General features: G+C 39.0%; 1 protein-coding gene across 3 annotated transcripts in view; it reads right to left on the minus strand.

The window, feature by feature from the left end:
• Nucleotides 1-24,823, minus strand: part of UBE3D (ubiquitin protein ligase E3D) — a 460,276-nt gene that overhangs the window by 146,926 nt on the left and 288,527 nt on the right. The window contains exon 11 of one of the 3 annotated variants that reach the window (XR_009865558.1): nt 2,131-2,149. The exons of the other annotated variants lie outside the window; for them this stretch is intronic. The gene's annotated coding sequence lies outside the window, so the exon portion shown is untranslated. Of the gene's footprint in view, nt 1-2,130; nt 2,150-24,823 lie in introns of those variants that run through there. 3 annotated transcript variants of the gene reach the window in all.

The raw sequence follows: 24,823 nt of genomic DNA on the forward strand, positions 1-24,823 counted from the left end.
ATCCATGCTGTTGTGTGATTAGTCACAAAAAGGAGAAACTGTGAAGCATTGAAATGCAAGCAAATTAAAACAAACAAATGAAAACCCAGAAAAAACAACAGTGTAATTTAGCACAGACCACAGGAATAAAATGCTATTTCATTGCCAATGACCACAGCTTACAGTCCAAAGCTAGCCATAAAATTTAGGAATTCTCAAGACAGGACTCAGAATTAAAATAAACGGCCAAATAGGTGCGTCTACTCTCGTTCCTCTTATGTCCTATTGAGATGATATAAAAATTACTAGGTTTTTCATTAATTAACCTATAACAATGCTGGCAAGAAAGCAATCAAGCAGACGAACAGAAAGTTCAAAGGAACCAGGAAGAGAGAAAGCAAGTATGATCAGAAAAACAAAAGTGGAGAAAGCAGCAGCACTTCAAAACTAAGTTGCTAGTGAAACTCCAAGATCTAGGTCAACTAATGCAGAAAACAGAAATGGAACTTGGAGCATCCCTCACAGTAATTAATAGAGAACTGAATGTTGAGCAGCTGAGCCAGTTTGGTTCCTTGCAATTCCAGAGTTATAATGGCTAAATGTATGGAAGATTCAAAAGCCAGGGATTCACTGACTCTTCCTAACAACTATCTGAAGTAGGTTCTATTATTATTTAAGTGTATTTGTTAAATAAAGAAATTGAGGCACAGAGACAATAAGCAACTTACACTCACCTGGCTGACAGAACAGGAATTCAAACTGAAGAGTGTTTTGGCTCCAGCAAACATGTTCCTAATTAACTTTGCTGTATTATAGCGCCATAAAAGGCCCTCTGAAAACGGCCATTATGAGCTGGGGAGAAGGGGGTATTCAAATTGATTCAGCTTGGAAAACTGAGCGCAAGCTCCAACCTCACATCTCTCTACCACCCCTAGAATAACAGCAACCAAAAATCCTTAGTATTCACCTCTTCAGTGAAAAACAAGGAAGACACCATTCCTAGAATAGTGGCAGTAACAAAAATTAGTATTGATTTCTACCCTGCATAAGACCAGAAACTTGCATGACTTCTGAAAGACAGAAATCAAATGGGATCAAAGACACAAACCAAACACGTGCCAAGAAAGACTATCAACAAAAAGAGGGAGGAAGCCCATGTTTGAGTGAAATCTATACGGGGCAATTACTTGGGAAGAAGAGTTCCTTGCAGCAGCTAAGGGGCTTCTCACCCTGGGCTGTGTAGGTGAGCAACAGCAATGCATTCATTCCCTCAGTGAGAACAATGAATGCAGGGTCCTGGGTCACGGACACAGAGTCGAGTCCTGGGAAAAATGAGGGGAAACAGGTATCCAATTACACTTAGAAAACTGCCTGCATGCTCCAGACATAAGCCCTCTCTCCCTCCTCCATTCACTTGAGAGTATAGTTCATCAGACAGCATACACAGAGCCATTCCCAGAAGCAGGCTTCATAGACAGGGATCTCCAATCTGGAAAAGAATGAAAAACCACAGATCACTAACATTTGATGTAAAAGCACTCATGTAGACACTTACATCCCAAGGAAATCAAGAATACAGAAGAATAGTTTAGGATAGGTGTAAATAATATCTCAAAGACATGAAAGTGAACATGAGATCCATAAAGTGAATCAAGTGTAGATCTTGAAAACTAAAAGTTTGATCATTTAAGTAAAAAAAAAAAAAATCAAGAGCCAAACTAATAACAAACTGGACTATGAAGAGTAAATATGAATGAACCAGATTAGACAAGAAATCCCTCCATAACATGACCCATTTAATAGCCAACAACAAAAAAAGTTAAGAGGCTCAGGGGATAGCCCCAGTGCTCCCAATATTTGTCTAATTATTATCCCAGTAAGGAGATTTTGTAGTGTTGAAGGGAAGAAATATTCAAGTCATAAATGGAAGAAAATTTTCCAGAACTGAAGAAAAGTGTCTTCAAAATGGAAGACTCCGTAAGTTTCAAGTGAATGAAAAAGGTACATTATGTTATAAATTCAGGACTCCAAAGATAGAGACAAAAATTGCAGTTGCTTCATAGAAAAACAATGTCATTATTCCATATAAAAGAATAAAACTCACACTGACATGCAAGACTGTCTTTCTTGGGCTCTTTCTTAAAAATTCATGTGGGAAAATTATTTGAACCTAGAATACGAAACCCAACAAACTTTCATAAGAATGAATCAAAATACTTTTGTACACATCAAGGGAATCAGAACATTTTTAAACCTGTGAACACTTTTGCTAAAAAATTATGAAGTCATATATCAGAAAAAAAATGAATATGAGACAGCAATTTGATCCAAAAAAGCAATAATAAGCAAAATGTTAATATAAATATTATAATAGTATAATGCGTTTTATATATAATTGTACAGATACTCCTCATTTTATAATTTAAAAATTGAAAATATTATAAATCAAAAATTCAGTTAATACAACTAGCCTACTAAACATCACAGTTTAGCCTAGCCCATCTTAAACACACTCAGACTATTTATGTTAGCCAACAATTTGGCAAGGAAGACTATTTTATAATAAAATGGTAAATATCTCTTGTAAACACAGGATGAGCATTTCATAGACACAATGAGACACAAAAACATAAACCGTGATATCCAAAAAGACACCAGAAATATAGTACAATGCAAAATATTTATTGATTAGCTTTGGGATCAGATGGCTGACTGAGAGCTGTGGCTTGTTGATGTTGCCCCACATTGCCGGGGAGTACCCTATCCCATGCTACCGGCCCATTCAAAATTTCAATGACAGTTTCTACTGAAGGTATATTGCTTTCACACAGTCACAAAATTGAAAGATCTATAAGGTGAACCATCCTAAGTTGGAAACTATCTATGTATATATTACATGCTATATAAAATTACTTCAAAGAGTTCATGGAAAGTGGGTTTGAAAATAAGTTTTTAAAATCATGCAGTTTTTTATATAATATACACTTCCCATGAACTTTATGAAGACTCCTTGTATATACAAGTTCAAGATTTTTTGCGGGCCGGCGCCGCGGCTCAATAGGCTAATCCTCCGCCTGCAGCGCCAGCACAGCAGGTTCTAGTCCCGGTCGGGGCACCGATTCTGTCCCGGTTGCCCCTCTTCCAGGCCAGCTCTCTGCTGTGGCCCGGGAGTGCAGTGGAGGATGGCCCAAGGGCTTGGGCCCTGCACCCCATGGGAGACCAGGAGGAAGCACCTGGCTCCTGCCATTGGATCAGCGTGGTGCGCCGGCCGCAGTGCACCAGCTGCGGCGGCCATTGGAGGGTGAACCAACGGCAAAGGAAGACCTTTCTCTCTGTCTCTCTCTTTCACTGTCCACTCTGCCTGTCAAAAAAAATTAAAAAAAAAAAGATTTTTTGCACCAAAATAAACTTATCTTTTAATTCCATTTCCCAGAACTTTCTGAAGTACTTTCAAACATGACTTATAAATATTATATGAATAATGCATCAAGTATCAAATATTTCTAACAATATGGAATTAAAATTCCAAATAACCATAACATAGAAAATGGCCAGAAAGAAGTAGAAGATGAAATATCAGCATTTTGAGGTTATTTTCTTTTTTTTGAGAGATTATATAAATATTAATTAATTGATATTAATACAAAATGTTTAAATATTAAACTTTTAAAATCAGCCACCAGAAGGTTAGGAAAATAATATAAATAAAAAATTTAGAAATCTTAGGATGGGGAATTGGAAACGAAACAGGAAAATGGTCTACCAAGAAAGAGCAAGCAGAAGGGACAAAATTCTTCAAATAATGGAAACAAGAAAACAAAATAAGATGGCAAATAGAATAAGTCCAAGCATCACTAATTACAGCAACTACAAGTGGGTATAAAAGATATTAATCCAATGAGGCTTCAAAATGGAAGCTAAAACAAAAAGATAAATGATGGTTGATTTAGCAGACCTGAGACTAAGACAGAGTCCATGAACTGGGGGAAATGGGACCCAGCTGTGGGATGGGTTTCCGTATTGAAAACAAAGGAACAGGTGAAAGTCTGGGCACATTCAGATTTTTGGGACTGATGATCCTGTTCCCAGATGGATACCAGGATGTTTTCTGTTATACTTGTGTCCTCCACATAGAATCTGAGGGGATTTCTTCTCTGGAAAATAAGAAAAATAAACCTGAAAAAAACACACAAAAAAAGACCTAAGGATACTGACATCAGGGATTCTCCATTTAAATCTCATAGTCAACCTCCCTGCTGGAAGATCAACAGTCAACAAGTGCTAACCATGATTCCAAAATTTCCCAAAAGCATTTTAGTGCTCCAATCTCAAATGAGCATAGAACCAAGACTCAATAAATATCGAGACTAATAAGTTATATCAAAACCACATGCAAAATAAAGCAGGTTGGAAGACACCAGTTTTAAAGAAAACTTTAAAATATACTTTCAGTAATATTCTTAGGGAAATGAGGAAATATTACATCCATAAAATACGAACAAGATGCTTTTAAAAAGCAGCATTCAAAGCCAAAAGACGGATACATTTTAAAATGTATCTGAGAACAAAGAGATAGTTCTAAATGCTTTTAGCAGATAAAATCAGGTTGTGTCCAAAAACGAAGAAAAGTTGCATGAGTATTTTTGATGACAGAACAGGAAGGCTGAGAAAGGTGCAAAGCCTTCAAAACTTCTGAGGCCACAGCTTGCAATGCCACCATTCCCCATCAGAGCAAGTTCCAAGTGCTGTCTGTGCCTTTCCACTAATGCACTTGGGAAGGCACCAGAGGCTGGTCCAAGTGTTTGGTTCCCTGCCACCCACATGGAGACACAGATTAAATTCTAGCCCCTGACTTCAGCCTGGTCCAATCCTGGCTGTTGCAACCATCTGGGGAGTGAACTTGTAGATGGAAGATTTCTGTCTCTTGCCCCCTCTCTCTCTGTCATTCTGCCTTTCAAATAAATAAGTCTTTAAAAAATATGAGGGGGAAATGAATTCTAGCATAGAATTAATTCCATATCCAGTTACTTATCAGTTATGATGGCAGAATAGATGTTTCAGACATGTAATGTTTCAAAAACTTGTAGTCTATACACTAACTCTTAGAAAGCTACCAGGGGCCAGCGCCGTGGCTCACTAGGCTAATCCTCCACCTGTGGCACCGCACTCTGGGGTTCTAGTCCCAGTTGTGGCACAGGTTCTGTCCCAGTTGCTCCTCTTCCAGTCCAGTTCTCTGCTGTGACCCAGGAAGGCAGTGGAGGATGGCTCAAGTGCTTGGGCCCTGCACCCACATGGGAGACCAGGAGGAAGCACCTGGCTCCTGGCTTCAGATTGGCACAGCACGCCAGTCATAATGGCCATTTGTGGGGTGAACCAATGGAAGGAAGACCTTTCTCTCTGTTTCTCTCTCTCTCTCTCACTGTCTAAATCTGCTTGTCAAAAAAAAAAAAAAAAAAAGAAAAGAAAAGAAAGAAAGCTACCAGGGAGCTATTCCTCCAAAATGAGCAATTGAAACAAGAGATAATCTAAAGGGTTCAGAAACAGAGAACTCAAGCCCAATTGGTGGGGGAAATGATGAAAAGAGTCTCTGTAGTGACAAGTAAGCAGCAATCCTGGGAAGAAACAGGTCCGAGTTGAAGAAATTCAGAAATTTCCAAGAAAACTTCTCCAAAAAGACAAAAGTAATGGCATATGAGATATGTTCAAACTTATCAAAAGGATATTTCAGCAACTGGCAGAAAGCATGGGTGTAAGCTGATGATGAATATTCTACAAACTACAAGAAAAAAAAGAACAACTACAGAGAGAGCAAAAAGATGTGCAAAAGAGATTTGACTGACACATGCATGGTCATCATCATGAAATATAAAATTGGTCTAGCCAAAATTATGCATAAGTTTATTAGCATTATAAGAGTGGGAGATTACTTGGGGAAGTGATAAAAGACCACCACATTTTCTCCACTGTGGAATATCAGTAGATAATGCCCCTTCTTCCCTCCCCCCCCCAAAAAAAAGCAAAAAGTAGCAGTAAAGCATGTTATTTAATAGTCTTTCCTAGCTATTTAATTCCTGCATCAGAAAACAGCAACTTGGAAGGATGCACATATAATTTGCTAAAAATAAATTGTTAAAGATTCACACCTATCTACAGAGAGATGAGAAGCAAATTGGCAACCAGCCATCAACACACTACATATAGGAATACCAACTTGCAACACTTTCAAATTTTCAAGGAAAAATAACTTTCAACCTAGAATTGTGTACCTTTCAAAACTATCAAATATTATAAGAGTAAAATATACTTTCAGCTATGTCTGGATTCAGAAAGTTTATGTTCATACATCTCATATGAAAGTTATTTCCCTAAAGAAAAACTTCAACAAAACAAAGAAGGAATACAAGAAAAAATATGACATACATGCAACCATAGCAACTGAGTATTACCTTAGAGAAGAGAAAACTGAATATGCAGTGTGGATATTCAATTCCAAGTAGTTGAGTTTCATAAATAGTATTGTGCTTGCTTGTTTGTTATAGCAAAAAGAAAATCTGATTTTGACAATGAAGAATATTTTAATATTGTAAATGTTATTTTTACTTGGTTTAAATTTTTGGACTCCATCTTCAGATAAATCAGAGAATGAATGCTGAATTATAAAGATCAAATTTTAAGTGTTACAAGCTTTGTGAAAGAGAAGCATAAAATGTTTTTCAAAAACAGGAAATTGAAGGAGTTGGAGTTGAGGTACTATATGTGATAACTACTAGATTCCTTGCCTTTCACAAATAAGAACAAAAAGGTATCATCCAAATTGTGAAGTATAAATATTTTATTTAAATTATTATAGGAAAGTGCCAGAAACAGTTAAAAGTAGAACAAGCACCCTCTTTAGGAAGTGGAGTTAAGGGTATGAGGGGGGAGGGTGCAGAATTATGGTGGAGCAGATTAAGCAACCTGCAGTGCTGGCATCCCATTTAAGCACTAGTTTGAGTCCCAGTTCTGCCTCCACATGGGAGACCCAGATGGAGTTCCAGGCTCCTGGCTACAGCCTGGCCCAGTCCTGGCTGTGGCAGCCATTTGGAGAGTGAACAAGAGAATGGAAGATCTCTACCTTTCAAATAAATAAATAATTTTTTAAAAAGAAAGGTATGGAGGAATAACAACATATTTTTCATTTTACATATTTTTCTTACAGTATTATACTTTTACTATGCCTGAATAAAGATTTAATTTTTTTAATTTAAAGATTTATTCAGGGATAGACAGAGTGATATTCCATCTCTAGATCACTTCCCAGATGGCCACAATGGCCAGCACTGGGCCATGCTGAAGCCAGGAGCCAGGAGCTTCTTCTGGGTCTCCCATGTGGTGGCAGGGGCCCAAACACGTGTGCCATCTTCCCGCTGCTTTTCCCAGACCATTAGCAGGGAGTTGGATCAGAAGTAGAGCAGCTGGGACATGAACCAGCACCCATATGGGATGCCGATATTGCAGGTGGCAAATTTACCTGCTATGTCACAGCACCAGCCCCAAGATTTAATTTTTATATAAGACTAACATACAACAAAAAACAAAATGAAGGTGAGCCCTCCCCAACAGGAATTTGGTAGTACATCCTCCAATAAGTCATAATGTGTCCACACATTGAGGTTCTGTGAGAATTTTGGAAAATCGGAAAGGGACCTCAAGACCCTCATGGAAGGATGCCCATAATGCAATGTCTGGGCAAATGTTTCTCATTCAGTCATTCATTTAATCAATCAATTAATGTTAATCAAGGACCTATTTGGTACCTAGCACTGTGTGAAGTACAGGGTATGCCTTGGAGGACAACTTCTTATGGAGCTTATAATCTGTTGAGGAAAATAAATAATAAATACAGAAATAAGCACATTATTATATTGGGAATTTTGCACAGAGGCTGAGTCTTTAAAAATGGTCTCTGAGTTGCAGACAAAAAACATGTAATAGTATCAGTTTGTGTCAAAATATTGTGTAAATATAAAATACGCATTTTGGGTATAGATTTATACACACACACAAAAATAAGAGGGCTGGAAAGATGAACACCAAAAGGTTGGAATCTGGAGTAACAGATGGAGGAAGAGAAAATGGTTCACTTTTTCCTTTCTACATTTGTTTTGAGTACATACTAATTTTTGCAATTTTCTTAATTTAAAAATTTTAAAGCAACACAAAGTTCATGGTAAAAAAAACTAAGCAGAATTGATCAAGAAAGTAGAAAATTAAGCTATATACTTATTCATCACTTCTGGAAGAAAAAATGAAAACACTGGAGCTGGTGCTGTGGCATAGCAGGTAAAGCTGCCACCTGCAGTGCTGGCATCCCATATGGGCACCAGTTTGAATCCCAGCTGCTCCACTTCTGATCCAGCTCCTTGTATGGCCTGGGAAATCATTAGAAGATGGCCCAAGTCGTTGGGCTCCTGCACCCGTGTGGGAGACCCAGAGGAAGCTCCTGGCTCCTGGCTTTGGATCGACCAGTTCCACATTGGTCCATTTGGGGGAGTAAACCAGCAGATGGAAGACTGCTCTGTCTTTCTCTGCCTCTCTGTAACTCTGCCTTTCAAATAAATAAATAAATCTTTTAAAAAATGAAAACATTTTCCCCACAGAGAGGTGTTAGCATTGCATTTCTATAAAAAGAAATTAATGCTATTTTATTATAATTAATTTTATTAAGAAATATACTAGCAAGCACCTAAGCAAAGGGGCTTTGCAGAGTGTTAAATTATAGTGCTTTAAAAATACTGAATTACCTGAGCATTTGGTTCTAATTTCTGTATCATAGGTCCCTTGTGCTTTAATTATGATTTCTTTGTGGGACAACTCCATATTTTGTGAGTCTTTAAACTCTAATAATTCAGTTCATCCTGATCAAACAAAGTTTTGATGCGAGTCTATGTTGGCAAGACTTTTGCTGAGACAAAAAGATGAATAAGAAATGACAGTGGGTGCCAGGACAGTCACAAGGGAGTTGCAGAGTCAATACGAGGATCTCACCAATTTGGAAAGCCATGAGAATCTTGCATAATTATCTTTCTGCTTCTATAGCAAGTTATTATGTTATTTTACAAGTTAGCTAGTAGTCATGTGGCTTGTTTGGTGAGTGGATATTTAAAATGTAGCCCTAAAGGCATAAAACATAGTTCTGATATTGTGCTCTTTTCTGGTGGGTAATGTTACCAACCAACTTTAGGGTTGCCCAGTGTCTGGATGTAACCCTATTTTGTGTATACAAGTGCTACAGCTTTCACTGGATTTGCAGATAGATGCTGCGATGTTGCGTAGGTATACTACTAGCTCTACCTCCTAAAGCTTCATTTGCATTCATTTGAATTCAGCTGCAGATCTCTTTGAAGTAACTATAAGCAAGTTTACCTATTCATGCATCATTCATTATCATTGGAGACCAAAAATATGCAGCACCCCAGTGTTCTGTACCTTTTTTATGGCATTCATGGTATAATCTATTAGTTTTTACTGTGTGTTTACATGTCTCCGTTCCCCCAGCCTAGAAGATGAGCTCATTAAGAGCACAGACCAGTCTTACTCTTTTTATGTATTCCCAATACTAACAAAATGTCTGGAAGTAAATTTTTGATTAAAAGTGCTTAATGGGCCAGCGCCATGGCTCACTAGGCTAATCCTTTGCCTGTGGCACTGGCACCCTGGGTTCTAGTCCCAGTTGTGCGCCGGTTCTGTCCTGGTTGCTCCTCTTCCAGTCCAGCTCTCTGCTGTGGCCCGGGAAGGCAGTGGAGGATGGCACAAGTGCTTGGGCCCTGCACCCGCATGGGAAACCAGGAGAAGCACTTGGCTCCTGGCTTTGGATCGGCACAGTGCGCCGGCTGTGGCGGCCATTTGGGGGGTGAACCAACAGAAGGAGGACCTTTCTCTCTGTCTCTCTGTCTCTCACTGTCTAACTCTGCCTGTCCAAAAAAAAAAAGTGCTTAATGAACGAAACAAACAAAAAATAATAAGATTACCTAGTGGTTTATCTACCTTGGAAGTAGGAAAGGAACTAGTTCTTTTTTTCTGTGCATACGCACCTCTGTTTCCCAAGATATCGAATCTTTGATAGCAGCAATGTATATTGATTCCTTTCTATGCCCCAGACCACATGGCAAGTTTGTGTGTTTACAAACTGCATTATTTCATCACTAGTCAGATGCCATTATCACTACTGCACACATGAAAGAATCAAGGCCACAAAGTCCTGTGTCCCATGTCAATGAAAGCAAGCCAAGGGTAAACACAGAATTTGAACCCAGATCCTTCTATCTTTAGCCTAGGCAATTGCCTGCTATACTATACTAGCAGTGGAGGTCCCTGGACTTTGGGAGAAAAGAGTGACAAAACATATTCATCTCATGAAGTGCTAGAGACAGGCCAGCATAGCTTAGAAGTTGCTTAGGACTGGAATGTAAATCTTTGGGTTAGGTAGAGGTTAAACCCAGTAACATGGAATTCCTTTTCTTTAATAAGAAGGATGCGCTTTAAAAAGTCATTTTGTTTTGTTTCCTAGGCAGCATTTAGTCACTTACTTATTTATATCATGGAAATAATTAGAATTTATTTTGTAATTTGTACAAATATGCATAATGAACTACTGACAATATTTAGACTCATTATTACTACATATAATTATAGCATAATTTTTAACAAGGTTGATAAAATTCAACTTTTGGGGTTTTTTTTAGGATTCCTTTTTTAAAAATCCCAATATTTAGCTCATTATTTAGCTCATTATTCACATTTTTCTTTCTTTCTGTCAAACATTTTTAGTAATGCTCTTTACTCTTCCAGTGTAAGTATTTTTTTTTTAGATGTATTTATTTCAGAGGCAGAAATAGAGAGAGAGAGAAGGAGGGAGAGCAAGAGAGAGATGGGGGTGGCGGGGCAGAATCTTCAATCTGCTGGTTCACTCCCTAAATGTCTGCAATGGACAGGGCTGGGCTAGGCCGAAGCCAGGAGCCAAGAGCTTTTTCCAGGTCTCCACGTGAATGCAGGGGCCCAAGTACTTGGGTCATCTTCCACTGCTTTCCCAGGCACATTAGCAGGTAGCTGGATCAAAGTAGAGCCACTAGGACGTGGACCAGAGCCCTTATGAGATGCTGGCACTTCAGGCAGAGGCTTGACTTCTATGCCACGGCACCATGTAAGTATTTTTAAGTGCTGGAGGCAGGAAGGCCTTGGTTGACTGCTTGGTGTTGCCGGTCTCAAGTCGTGTGGCACTGGACATGTTTCTTAAGTTCCCCAAGCTTCACACAGCCACAGGTAAAGCAGGAACAAGAAATCCTGCCTTGCCAAGTCCTTTGAGAAGATAGAATGAACATAAAGTCCCCAACACAGGGTCTGGAGCCCAGTGACAGTGATGGCAATGACAACACCAACAACCTTTCCCAAGTGCTCACCATTTACCCACTCCTTCCTAAGACTTCACATGAATCAACTCACTATTTTAATAAACAGTAACATGCACTGTGCACCGTAATGGTAGTGTTTTGTCAGGCCTGTAAGCATGTTCCAATTTTCCCCTATCACAATTACAGAGGGAAGTCTTTTTATTTCAATCTGACTAATATTTCTTAAAATCTAAATAATGTTCCAGTGTGTGTGTATTGTATTTTAAATTTTTTTAATGTAAAAATATTGCCTCTCAGAATACTTGCACATTTTTATGGAGAACTGTGCAGTATTTCAACATATGTATATAGCCTACATTGATCAAATCAGGCAAATACTATTTCCATTTCATTTTCTTCTATGTTTGGAGCCTATCAGCTCTTCTCTTCCAGGTTTTTAAGAAGTATATAATACATTATTGTGAACTATAGTCATCTCAATGTGCTGTAGAACACTAGAACTTACTCTTTCTATCTAACTCTGCTTTGGTACCTGTTATACACAGAACATCAGTCCCCTTTCCCCCATTCTTTTTGTCCTCTAATATTCTAAATTTAGATTCATTTTGTTTAACTTCCACATGAGAGACAACAGACAGTATTTGTCTTTCTGTGTCTGACTTATTTCACTTAATGATCTACAGTTCCATCAATTTTACTGCAAGTGTCAGTATTTAATTTTTTTTATCACTGAATAATACTTAATTATTTTTCTTTACCCATTCATCCACTGATGGACACCTAGATTGATTACATATTTTGGCTATTGTAAATAGTTCCTCAATGAACAGTGGACAGCAGGTATCTTTTTAATAGCCTGATTTTATCTCTTTGGGATATATACCCAGAAGTGGGATAGCTGGGCCTATGGTAGATCTATTTTTAGCTTTTGGGAGGAACCCCCCTCCACACCTTTCTCCACAGTGGCTATACTGATTTGCAACCTTACCAACAATGTGTAAGAATTCTCTTTTCTGGACATGCTTGCCAGCATTAGCCAATTCTTGTCTTTTTGAAAAGAGTCACTCTAATTGGAGATGATACTTTGTTGTGGTTTTGATTTGCCTTTCCCTGACAGTGATACTGGGCATTTTTAAATGTATTTGTTGGCCATTTGTATTCCTTCTTCTGAGAAATGTCTATTTGGATCCTTTGACTATTTCTTAACTGGGTCATTTGGGTTTTGTTGTTGTTGGGGCTTTTTAGTGCTAGAAGGTTTAAAAAAAATCATTGTAGCTTCTTGCAATTTATGCAAATGAGTTGAAACTTATCTTGGCACAGAAAACCTGCACAGGGATGTTTATAGCAGCCTTATTCTTAATTGCCAAAACTTGGAAGCAACCAAGATATTCTTCAACAGGTGAAAGGATAAACAAACTGTGATCCAGCCATAATGCGGAATATCATCTAGTGATAAAAAAAAAAAAGAAATGAGCTATCAACAACATAAAGGAACCTGAAATGTTTATTGCTAAGTAAAAGAAGCCAGTTTGAAAAGGCTACATAACTGTATGAGTCCAACTATATGACATTCTAGAAAAGGCAAAATTATGAAAACAGTAAAAAAAAATCAGTGGTTGCCAGAGGTTTCAGTGGAGAAAAGGGAACAGATAGAGCACAAAGGATGTTTAAGGCACTGAAACTACTTTGTATGATACTGTACTGGTGTAACCACTTCATTATACATTTGTCCAAACCTATAGAACATTCAACTCAAAGAGTGATCCCTAATGCAAACCACGGACTTCAGCTAATAATAAAAATGGCTCAGTATCAAATATACATGCTCATCAAGTATAACAAATGCATCACACCATCACAGAATGTTAACACTGGGGGGAACTATGTTTGAGAGATGGGGAGTAATACATGGGAACTCTGTGCTTCCTACTCATTTTTTCTGTAAACCTAAAATTGCTCAAAAATAAGTTTTATTAAACTTTTAAACATATCAAATTGTATATTTTAAAAAACACCCCATAGATTTACTCAGAGTTAATTAAAATATTAATTTTCCCAAAAAAGTTAACTGTAAAAATTAAAAATTGGGGAATTGTCTTACTGAAAATTTGATGCTTTGGGGTTTGATACCATGCTATAATTGTTTCTTTTTCCTCACCAATGCATGAAAGAAAAGACAGAAATAGCTACTGAGAGAATTACTAGAGGGAAAGGACTTTGGGTGCCCACCTCTTCCACCCAGAGCAAATTCAGGCACACAGGAATCTCCAAGTCAGTGATTCACATCATAGCAGTATCAATAGCACCTGAGACTCGTTACAGATAAAAATCCCCAGGCTCTGCCCAGACCTTCTTCAGTGGTGGAGCCCAACAATCTATCTTAACAAATTATGAATCTGCTGCTCTAAGTCAATGGATCTTACTACAATCTTTAGCAGGAATGAAGTACACAAGTGAGACTCCGATGTTCCATAATGGAGCTTCAACAGAAGACTGGGATGAGGATGAGGTAAATGAGGTGCCCAACATGTGATAATCAAGACCAATAGGGTAGGTGTTGTGCAGGGAGGTTAAGCTGCCACTTGTGATGCCTACATCCCAGATCAGAGTGCCAATTTCAATCCTGACTCTTCTGATTCAGCCTCCTGCTAATGCACCTGAGAGGGAGCACATGATGACAACTGTTTGAGATGCTGAGACCCATGTAGGAGACTTTGATGGAGTTCTGGACTCCTGGATTTGACCTGGTCCAACCCTGGCTATTACAGGTATTTGTGGAGTGAACCAGCAAATAGAATCAATCTCCCCCCCCCCCCCCGCCCCGTGTGTGTGTGTGTGTGTCTATGTGTGTGTGTCACTCTGCCTTTCAAGTAGAAGAAAAATAATTGAACATTTTGAAAAAGTAAAGATGAATTAGCTGTTAAAGCAATTTTTAAAAATACACAAGGCACAAAATAAGTAAAGATTTTAGTAGATGAGAACAGTGTTACTGATGGTCGCTTTCAGCACAGGCTATATTATGATTCTGCCGAAGCATTTGGCTAAAGGTTCCTGGCTGGGATTCCTCATGCCAGCTCCAGTCCTCCTGACTGACCACACCCACCCTCCCTGTGCATCACACCATCCTCATTGCCTTCACAACCAGCCTTCACTACACCCACTAAACGTGATTCTAATTCAGTGAAATCTATTAGTATTTCTAAAAGAAATAAAATAATTAGTTTCCAAGAGGCCTTACCTTTTCTGTGAAAAAAACTGAGTTTACAGGACTAGTGAAGAACCCACAAAACAGGATCTCTTTGCCCAAACTACAACAGCGCTGTTGATGTTCTGATGAATCACTAAGGAAGAGCCTTGTGAAGCTCACTGGATACCTCTGTGAACTGCTCATCACCACGCCTGACTTAGCTGTGGTTATTAGCTCCCTACAAACATCAGCTGAAAGCCATACTCAGGAAGGAAGGTCTATAGATTTGGCAGACGGGTTAGAGGAGAAACAAAATCTACCATAGCTGGGGAGACGTAAGAAAACAGGGGAGTTGGGAAGTGAGCAAACAGATCTATTTAACTCCTATAGAAACAGAGACAACTGGAGTGGGTCAAATTGAAAGAGCAAAACCAGCAAATGGGGCGGGGGGGGGCATCTCTGTAACTGAGCTTGGATCAGCCTGAACCTTGCCAGAAGCTGAGAAACCATGGATCCCGATTCTGGCTAGAAGCAGTAAATTAAAAGAGCAAATGACATTGAAAGCAAATTAAATGATCATTTGAAAACTCCAAGGGATGGAGCCTAATGGATATTTCCCTGCAATTCACACTTGTTCTCTGAAGTGGTGGGAGTGCAGTGGGGAGCCAGGCTTCCATAGCAATTATTTCTGTAAAAGAATTCAAAACAAAAGTTCAGTTTGGGAACATGGACCAACCCCCTGGATACTTGAGTCCTTCTGAATGGAGGCACTTAACATCACTATAGGATTCTACCACCCCGGTGATTCTGGCTGGACAGAACTTTGCAAACTGTTTTCTTTTTGGAGAAACATATTTGTCTTTCTCTGTAACTGTTGCTGAAGATCTGCAGCTGAGACCCAGCAGCACTACAGGAGCCAGAACAGGACAAGGCTCAGCAGGTTTCAGAAATAAGGGCTCTGGATGCAGCTGAGAAAGCAGATAAAGAGGAATCAGGCTGGGCTAGGTAAAGCTCATCCTAAACCTGTTGCTCAGAGAGCTGTGGTGCCCACAGATATTAGGATCAAGCAGAAATGGAAAGGCGTTGTCACTGATTTTTGGAACAAAGAAGGAAAAGACCTCTCAGTATATCTTGCAAGAAGTAGAATTGTTTAAGATCAAAATCCTAGAGAGGGCTCATTAGGGAGCCTGTGCAGAGGTGGCTGGCATTTGAACAGAGCTGAGAAGAATGTGAGTGCTGGGATCAGGGTCTCTCACCTCCGTTGAGAAATTGTCTGCCTAGAGCTATCGGGCAGACTGGGGTAGGAAAGAATTCAAATAGGAAAGTGGAACAGATTAGTTCTGGCAATGGACTCCTTTGAAGATGGTGCTCACTGTCCCAGTCCATCACATACCAGTGAGATGAGGGCATCTTGATCAGACTCTTCTTCACCTGGAGAAAATCCACCGGCTAATGCTGAAGCATAACCCAACTTTGGAGCTGAGGAGATGACAACCTTTGGTTTATACCCAGAGGCAAAAGTACTTTTTGGAGGGATATAAAATTCTACCAGCCCAGAGGCCATACACGTTTCAGTGTGAAGGGAGAGGAAAGAAATTCAAGACTCAGATCCTAAAAGTTTTATCAATGAATTAGATGATAATTCTGTTAGACGTATAGGTATATACAGGTGACCCTGAATATTACTGGATTCTTCCTTTGCAGAGTCAACTGATAGAGGTAGAGAACACTGAGGGGAAAATCCCACATCTGTACTGAGCATATACTGACTTTTTCTTCTCAATATTCCCTATTCAATGCAACTTAGTAACTACATAGCATTCACATTGTATTAAGTATTAAAAGTAATATAAAGATAATATAATGTATACACAAGGATTGCACAGGTTATATGCAAATCCTATAACATTTTATATAAGGCATTTGAACATATGTGGATTTTGGTATCATCAGAGGGTCCCATGAATACTAAGGGACCATTGCATTTTTGTTTTGTTTCTTTTTTAGAGTTGAATAATAGTTCTCTTTGAAAATACTAACTTGTCTCTGATGAATTGGGGGTAAAAGACTCTTAGTGCTACTTGAAAATAAAGACAAGTCCAAAAAGTTAAGATCTTTGTTACATAGCAGAGTTTTTGAAGATGCTTGATTTCTCCAGTAATATGATAAAATCAGTCTTCAAGAAGAAAGACTGCAGCAGCAGCTTGTAGGATGAATTACAGAGAAAACTGAAGACAGAAAGCCTGGTATTTCACACAGTTGGAGTTATTTAGAATGTAAGAAAATAATTGCTGGCATTTGATAATAGTAGAAATGGACAAATCCGAGAAAAATAAATTGTCTGGAACCGCATGTAGATAGTTGATAGAGGAGAGATAACTCCATGTCTTCTGGAAGGGCGTGAAAAGGACCCTTAAGCTCAGCACATCAGTGAAGAAATGGGGCCAGAGAATGTTTCATTTCAGTGTTAGATGCCAAGATAAGTGGTACATCATAATTTGTAGGCAACTAGATACAGTCATGGAGACAGGATGAAATCAAATGCTATTTAGAAAACATGCAGGTTGAAACTATGTGCATAGTAACAGAGAAAAACCATGGCACAAATATAATGACAATGATTACAACTTCTACAATTTATCAAATACCTTCTGTATTCTATCCATTATACCAGAAGTTTTACCTATTTTATCTCTTTCTTTTCTTTTGATTGTTTTCATTACAGATCAGACAGTGAGGTTAACAGACTTGCCTAATATCATATATTGAAGAACTACAACTAGATTTCCAATCTTTCACGTTCCAATCCAGTGTGCCTTCTGCAGCCTATTTCCTTACATGTGTGGTGGTACAGTCTTCTTGTCACAGAACATTTTCTATTTTAGGTAGAAATATGAAAATATGTATGTCGTGGAAATATACTCAGAATAGCATTAAGTACAAGAGAATGGGGACATCACAATGTAAAAATGGGCAAGGCCCAGCATCACAGGCCTGGTATAGAAAGAGGCCAAGAAATTTGTTATGATCTCCTAAGATCATGAAGATTCAGGAAAGGACGCATTGTTTTCCCTTATCCTAAACCTGACATAGCAAAAGAAAGAACTTGAAACAGAATTTGGTTCTGAAATACTTAATTACCTCCCCCACTGATGCACAGGGGAAAAAGAAATCCAAACAACAGCATTAGAGAGAAGCAAAGGTTCCAGTCAGGGTTGAGAAGAGAGAACTGAGATGCTTTACAGCTTCCGTAATAAATTCCCAGGACACTGCGCGTATCCACCTTCGGTTATATGCCTCCCATGTCCTGATCTCTTCCCTTTGGTCCCATACATTTCAAAGCCAAATGCAAACGGTTTCTATTTTCCTAGTGTTGACTACAATAATTATATGTTAGTTTTGAAGTCAAATGGTAAGATTTTAGATCAGTTCTAATGTTCTGAAGATTTATTTATTTGAACGCAGAGTAACAGAGGAAAATGAAGGAGAGAGAGAGAGAGAGAGAAAGAGAAAGAGAGAAAGAATCTTCCATCCTCTGGTTCCCTGTCTAAATGGTTGCAACAACCAGGGACAGGGTGAAGCCAAGAGCCAGGAACTCTATCCAGGTCTCCTACATGGGTGCCAAGGATTCAAGTATTTGGGCCATCATCTACTGCCTTCCTAGGCATGTTAGCAGGAAAATGGATCAGAAGTACAGGGTAAACTCACAGTAAACCTGCTGCACCACAATGCCTGACCCTAAATCACTTCCATTTATAAGCATTTACTGGTCAACTAACTCAGCTAATATGTGTTAATCTCTGGTAGACACTAAGGTACAGAGATGCCATACATATTTCCTGCCTTCAAGGAACTCGTTATTTTTACATAGGCTACCAGAAATTATACCTCATAATGAAGTCTGTCAGAGAAGTACTCTGGGGTATAAAACAGGAAATGAAAATCTTGGCCTTGAATTGCCAGACAGAATCTCATCAGGAGATGATGTTTGTTCTGGGCCTTGAAAGGAAAAAAAAAAAAAAATTTTCCTAAAGGGATCCAGGACACACAGAAAGGATGAAGTGTTTTAACTTGAGCCAAAATGGAGGCTGGAGTATCCAACCAGACTGGGACAGGCCCCAGAGGACAGTAGTTCACAATCTAATGGACAGTGTGCAAAGGAGCCTAAAGGATATATAGCCTCTTCCAGTCTTGATATTGAAAACAGCACCATCAACTGGGTAGATAAACAGCAGGAGCCCAGCAGTAGGGAGCTTCTGAATTCACAAAGTGACCCAGGGTTTTCTCTCTGGCAATGAGAGCCCAAGGCTGTGAGATATTTTGACAGAGGTCCAGCACAGTCTCAAGACAGGGAGCAGTCCCTTTCAGTGTTACAAGGCTTGAAGAAACTGAGATCCACAGAGTATGGTCTTGACCATTCCAACAGGACCCAGGAGAGGCCTGGCAAGCAGCCTTCTGATGCCTAGAATACAGTCCAAGAACGACAGACACCAGGTCTGGAACAGTAAGATTAATGTGCAACACCACCCAGCCAACATTATCTAGTTACAGATATGTGTAATACTGCCCAAAATTCAGCTATAATGATTTTTAGGAGGTAAGTAGTTGACATATATTTTCTAGATAACTAAATGAATATGTGTTATGCTACTCTAAACCTATTTCATCTCCATTTCCTACAGGACTACAGGCTATATTACCAGGTTGTCATCATCACCATCATCATCATCACACAAACTATTGATTATTGTGGGTTCACCATGTGCTTGATATAATGCTGGAGGGGCCAGCGCCGTGGCTCACTTGGTTAATCCTCCGCCTGCAGCAGCAGCATCCCATATGGGCACCGGGTTCTAGTCCCAGTTGCTCCTCTTCCAGTCCAGCTCTCTGCTGTGGCCCAGGAGAGCAGTGGAGGATGGGCCAGGTGCTTGGGCCTCTGCACCCACATAGGAGACCAGGAAGAAGCACCTGGCTCCTGGCTTCGGATCAGTGCAGCGCCGGCCATAGTGGCCATTTGGGAAGTGAACCAATAGAAGGAAGACCTTTCTCTCTGTCTCTCTCTCTCTCTCTCTCACTGTCTATAACTCTATCTGTCAAATAAAAATTTTTTAAAAAGATATAATTTTAGAAGCTGGGGGGCTTTAATACCTAGAATACTCCCACAAGGAAAACATCATTAGCTCCACTTTACAGATTAATAAAGGCAACTCAGAGGGATTCAAGATTTTTCCCAAAATCACATATAGCTTATACTTGGTAAAAATAGTGAGATATCAAGGCCTATATTATATCTGGCCTCATAATAATTCACTTTACTGATAAATAAATCATGTTAATTAAAAAATGGTCAATTGAAAGGAAGCAAAAGCCAGATCATTCAGTTGGTACTTTGAGAATGAAGAATTGAGTGACTTTTTTTTTTTTAAAGATTTATTTATTTTAATTTGAAAGTCAGAGTAACATAGAGAGAGGGAGACACAGAGAGAGAGAGAGAAAGAGATCTTCCAACAACTGATTGACTCCACAGATGGCCACAATGGGCAGGGCTGGAACAGGCCAAAGCCAGGAGCCAGTAGAGTAGCTTCATCCGGGTCTCCCAAGTGGGTGTAGGGGCCTACGGACTTGCGCTGACCATCTTCCTCTACTTTTCTCATGCAATTAGCAGGAAGCTGGATCAGAAGCGGAACAGCTGGGACACAAACCAGCACCCTCATAGGATGCTGGCATTGCAGGTAGCAGCTTTATCTGTTACATCACAATGCTGGCCCAGCTGAGTGACTTTTGAAAGTTTCATTATATAGAAAAGTAGACAATTTATTGAATCCTCACAAGTTGACAATTTGGATTTTTCACACTTAGGCTGTATGTATGGAGGGACTTCAAAAAACTCATGGAGTGGGGCTGGTGCCTGCAACACCTGCATCCCTTAAAGATGCTAGTTCAATTCTTGGATGCTCCACTTCTGTTTTGTTTTTTTGTTTTTTTGTTTTTTTTGTTTGTTTGTTTTGTTTTTGTTTTTGTTTTTGTTTTTTTTTGACAGGCAGAGTGGACAGTGAGAGAGAGAGAGAGACAGAGAGAAAGGTCTTCCTTTGGATGCTCCACTTCTGATCAAGCTCCCTGCTAATTCACCTGGGAAAGCCCCCATACCCATGGAAGAAGCTCCTGGATACTGGCTTCAGTCTAGCCCAGCTCTGGCCATTGTGGGGTGAACCAACTAATGGAAGGTTCTCTCCCTCTCCCTCTCCCTCTCCCTCTCCCTCTCCCTCTCCCTCCCTCTCTCCCTCTTCTTCTATGACTGCACCTTTCAAATAAAATAAATAAATATTTTTTTAAAAGTTCATGGAGACAGAATTAAAAGATAAGTTTACTTTGGTGCAAAAAAAATGAAATCCATGCATACAAGGGGTCTTCAGAAAGTTAATGGAAAATATGTAATATGAATAAACTATGCATGGATTTCAAAATGATTTGCTCCCAAAAACCATCTTCTGACTCCATTTTCTGCAAAATTTGAAGTACTCTCATAGTAGAATCTCATAGATATAGCACAAAATCACATTTTCTTTGTCGATTATAGCCTTCTAACAAGTAAGAGACAAGATGTAAGTTTCCATCTACAGATTTGTGTAATCTTATTCTAAAATTTATAAGCAGCCTCTGGCCCCATAACACATGCATCTTGTCTATTTTTCTGACCAACCTGATTTTTCACACTCAAGTTGTATGCATGGAAGGGCTTCAAAAAGTGTAAAAAATCAAGTTAATACATGCAATGAACTCTATCACTGAGAATAGGCGGACTGGAAGACATTTTTACTTTGACTACATTCAGGTTATCTCTCCCAAACAAGCATCTCAATTCTTTCCACTGTCTCCTAAGGAAACTCAACTCTGAGTTCTTCAGAAGTTAGAGATCTGGTGGAACCTGAGTAGCCCTACTTGCTCTCATCACACAAAACTGTAAAGTATAGCAAGGAAGTTACATCTGCCTAGCAAAGAACCTTGCAACATTCCATTTTAACGTGTTCCTGTCTGTCAGGGCATATGAATTATTATACTACATCCCCGATTGCTAAATCAGCCCCCTCTCATGGAGGTGCCAGCTGCTGCCTGTTCACCAGCAACGACTCTGTCACTTTTACTTTGCATCCTAATTAAGAAGACATCGAGAGACACATATAAGTGCAAGCACCAGAAGGGCTGTGCTATCTGTCATACTGTCCTCCAGATGTTCTCATGATGCTTTTGAACTTGGATGGAGGAGGCGCATACAAAGAATTCCGGTGCCATGAAACTACTTGTTGAAGAGAGACAATTAACAGCTGAACAGCTGCTAATGGGAACCTTTAGCAGGAGAACTTGTTGTGAAGAGCATTTACCAGCTCTCAGCGGAATTCAAACTGATAAACACCTTAGTTGCACACCTTACTTTTGTTCTAAAGTGCCCAATTCATCCTTCCTAAATCAGTTTCCTTCATTGCAAACAGAACTCAGTCAGATAAAGATTTATCACCAGTTTTAAAAAAAGTCATTTTGTGAGCTCATGAAAGCCTCTAATAGGAGTCATTTCCCTGAAATGTTTTTAAAACGTCCCAAATATTTAAGTGGTAGTGGCTGGCATTGCATTATAAGCATCTTGCAAAGAAATATTTTTGAATACTGGAGCCAGATATTAGGAACTTCCCTTTGGAAATATCACTAAATCACTTTCAGAAAGATAATGTGCTGAGAACACTGCAACATCTCCACATCCCTATCCAAAGGCAATTAAAGCCAGTTCTTGTTTGGGATACATGTGACCTATGGGGACAAGGGACAGGGCATGCTATGATCAGTAATTCTTGCATTACCATTTGGGTAGCAGGTTTCATCTTTGAAGTGGCAAGACATTAATGTAACTATGGGTTAACTGTTCATATTTATTTATCAATACTATCCTGGAAAGTATAGGATGGAACTGAAAGGTTGACTTCTAATGAGGAAACATCTTGAGTGAATTTCAATCAGTGTTTATCTCATTCCCTGTGGGGACAAAAACACTAATTAATAAGAATGATCTTTTAAATAGAAATTCAGAAAATTTTGTTCAATCTCATTATTCTAACAACTTTTTGCTCCACTTTCCCAAAAAAAAAAAAAGAACAAGTTTTACTAATTTTCATAAATACTGCATTAAGTAATCAGGAAATAATTAATTTAGAGTTCTTCATCAGCAATAGGGATAAAATTCCTTAGTGAACAGCTTCCCTCTAATTCAATGATGAGGCTGCCATTACTGAAATATTTATTGACACAAAATTATAACAGGAAAGGAACAAAGAGGCAATATTTTTTAAGCCAGGTAAGGCTGTGAATAAAGTATAGCTGGTTGCTTGTCCTATTTGCCACTGATGCAATAAAATTCTAAAGGGCCTTAGAACTTTGGAAAATAAATTTAAATCTTATTTTTGTTAATAAAAAATTATTGAATAGTTCCTATGCATCTTCTCTATTACAGCTACATATGGAGTGGTACAAACCAAAGAAAATACTTTTCCCTCAAGAAAATTATTACCTATTTGAGATTTTTGTCAGCTCTGTTGACATGTGGGGTTGAATAACTATTTGTTGTTATACTATCTTGTGCATCATAGAATGTTTAACAGCATTCCTGGCTCTATTCAGTCAGTTGCAGCACTCCTTGCCCAGTTGTAACAATCAAAAATGTTTCAGATAATACCAAATGTCCCCAGAGAAGCAAAATCACCTCCAGCTGAGAGCAACTGACTAATTGAAGGACCCAAAGGTCTGAAAATAGCCGCCAGCAGATAGTTTTCATGAGCGACATAACACTGATAGATCCAAAATTAGCTCAGCACCCAGGGAAATGTCTAGATGGCACTCCAGCTAGATAACTGAGTGATCTGGTAGTCACAGACTTTGTATTGCCAAGGTGGGTCCACTTTACACCCTGGCTCTACCTTTTCCTAACTTTGGGCAAGTCATTTGTCTCCTCTTAGCCTCAGTCTCCTCCTCTATAATACAGGGATAACAATACTACATAATTACACATATGGTTATTTTGAATATGAGACAAAATAAAACATAGAAGGGCCAGGGATGATTCATATCAACTACCGTTACTATTTATTGCCTTCAGATATTTGTGGAATTGGATAGACCAGACTTATGGTAAATGTTCCATTAGAAATTAACAAGTATAAAAAGCTTTGGATGATTCTTTTAGTGCTAATAGAAATTCTAAGCATTTATTATGCCTGGATAGAATGTTACTGACATTTTAAGTAGTATGCTTTATAGCAAATATGACATTTCTAATCTTGTAAATTTTTCCTTTAAACTAAAAGAGTGCACACTGATCCACAGATAATTAATCTAGAATGATCAAAATCAGACATACTGAAGAAAAACTATTGAAGTTCAAAAACAAGCCCAAAATTTTGGGGCAGCCAGGCCCCAAAGTAATATATGAAGGAAAAAGTAAAACTGACTTTGGATTCCTTCACAGAGTACAATACCAAAAGAAAGTAAATCAATAATTACAAGATTTTCAAAGAAAGAATTGTGAGCTAAAGAATTTGTATCCAGGCCAGCGCCGTGGCTCACTAGGCTAATCCTCTGCCTGCGATGCCGGCACCCCGGGTTCTAGTCCTGGTTGGGGCGCTGGGTACTAGTCCCAGTTGCTCCTCTTCCAGTCCAGCTCTCTGCTGTGGCCTGGGAGGGCAGTGGAGGATGGCCCAAGTGCTTGGGCCCTGCACCCCATGGGAGACCAGGAGAAGCACCTGGCTCCTGCCATCGGATCAGCGCGGTGCGCCGGTCGTAGCGGCCATTAGGGGAGTGAAGCAACAGAAAGAAGACCTTTCTCTCTGTCTCTGTCTCACTGTCTATAACTCTCTCTCTGTCTCTCTATCTCTCACTGTCTAACTCAAAAAAATAATTTTTATCCAGCAACATATTCTCCAAGTTTTATAAAGACTTCACTGAAACCATTTGCAATATGCAGAAATTCAAGGAGAAAACTGTTTTCACATCCCTCCTTAAGAAAAATATGGGATGACAAGTTTTAACCAACCAAAATATGTCTGGAGAAATATTGCAAGAGAAATGATGGTGAACATTGAGTGTATCTCATCATAAAATAAAGAATAAATATTCTTCATTATGTTGAATATTCAACATAGTTCAACTAATGGAAATTGGGAAAGGACTGGAAAAGATGATAAGTAATTTCTCTGATTGCCTCCCCTTTCATACCTGGAAATGAAAA

Source organism: Lepus europaeus, chromosome 3 (genome assembly GCF_033115175.1).
Source record: "Lepus europaeus isolate LE1 chromosome 3, mLepTim1.pri, whole genome shotgun sequence".
NCBI lineage: Eukaryota > Metazoa > Chordata > Mammalia > Lagomorpha > Leporidae > Lepus > Lepus europaeus.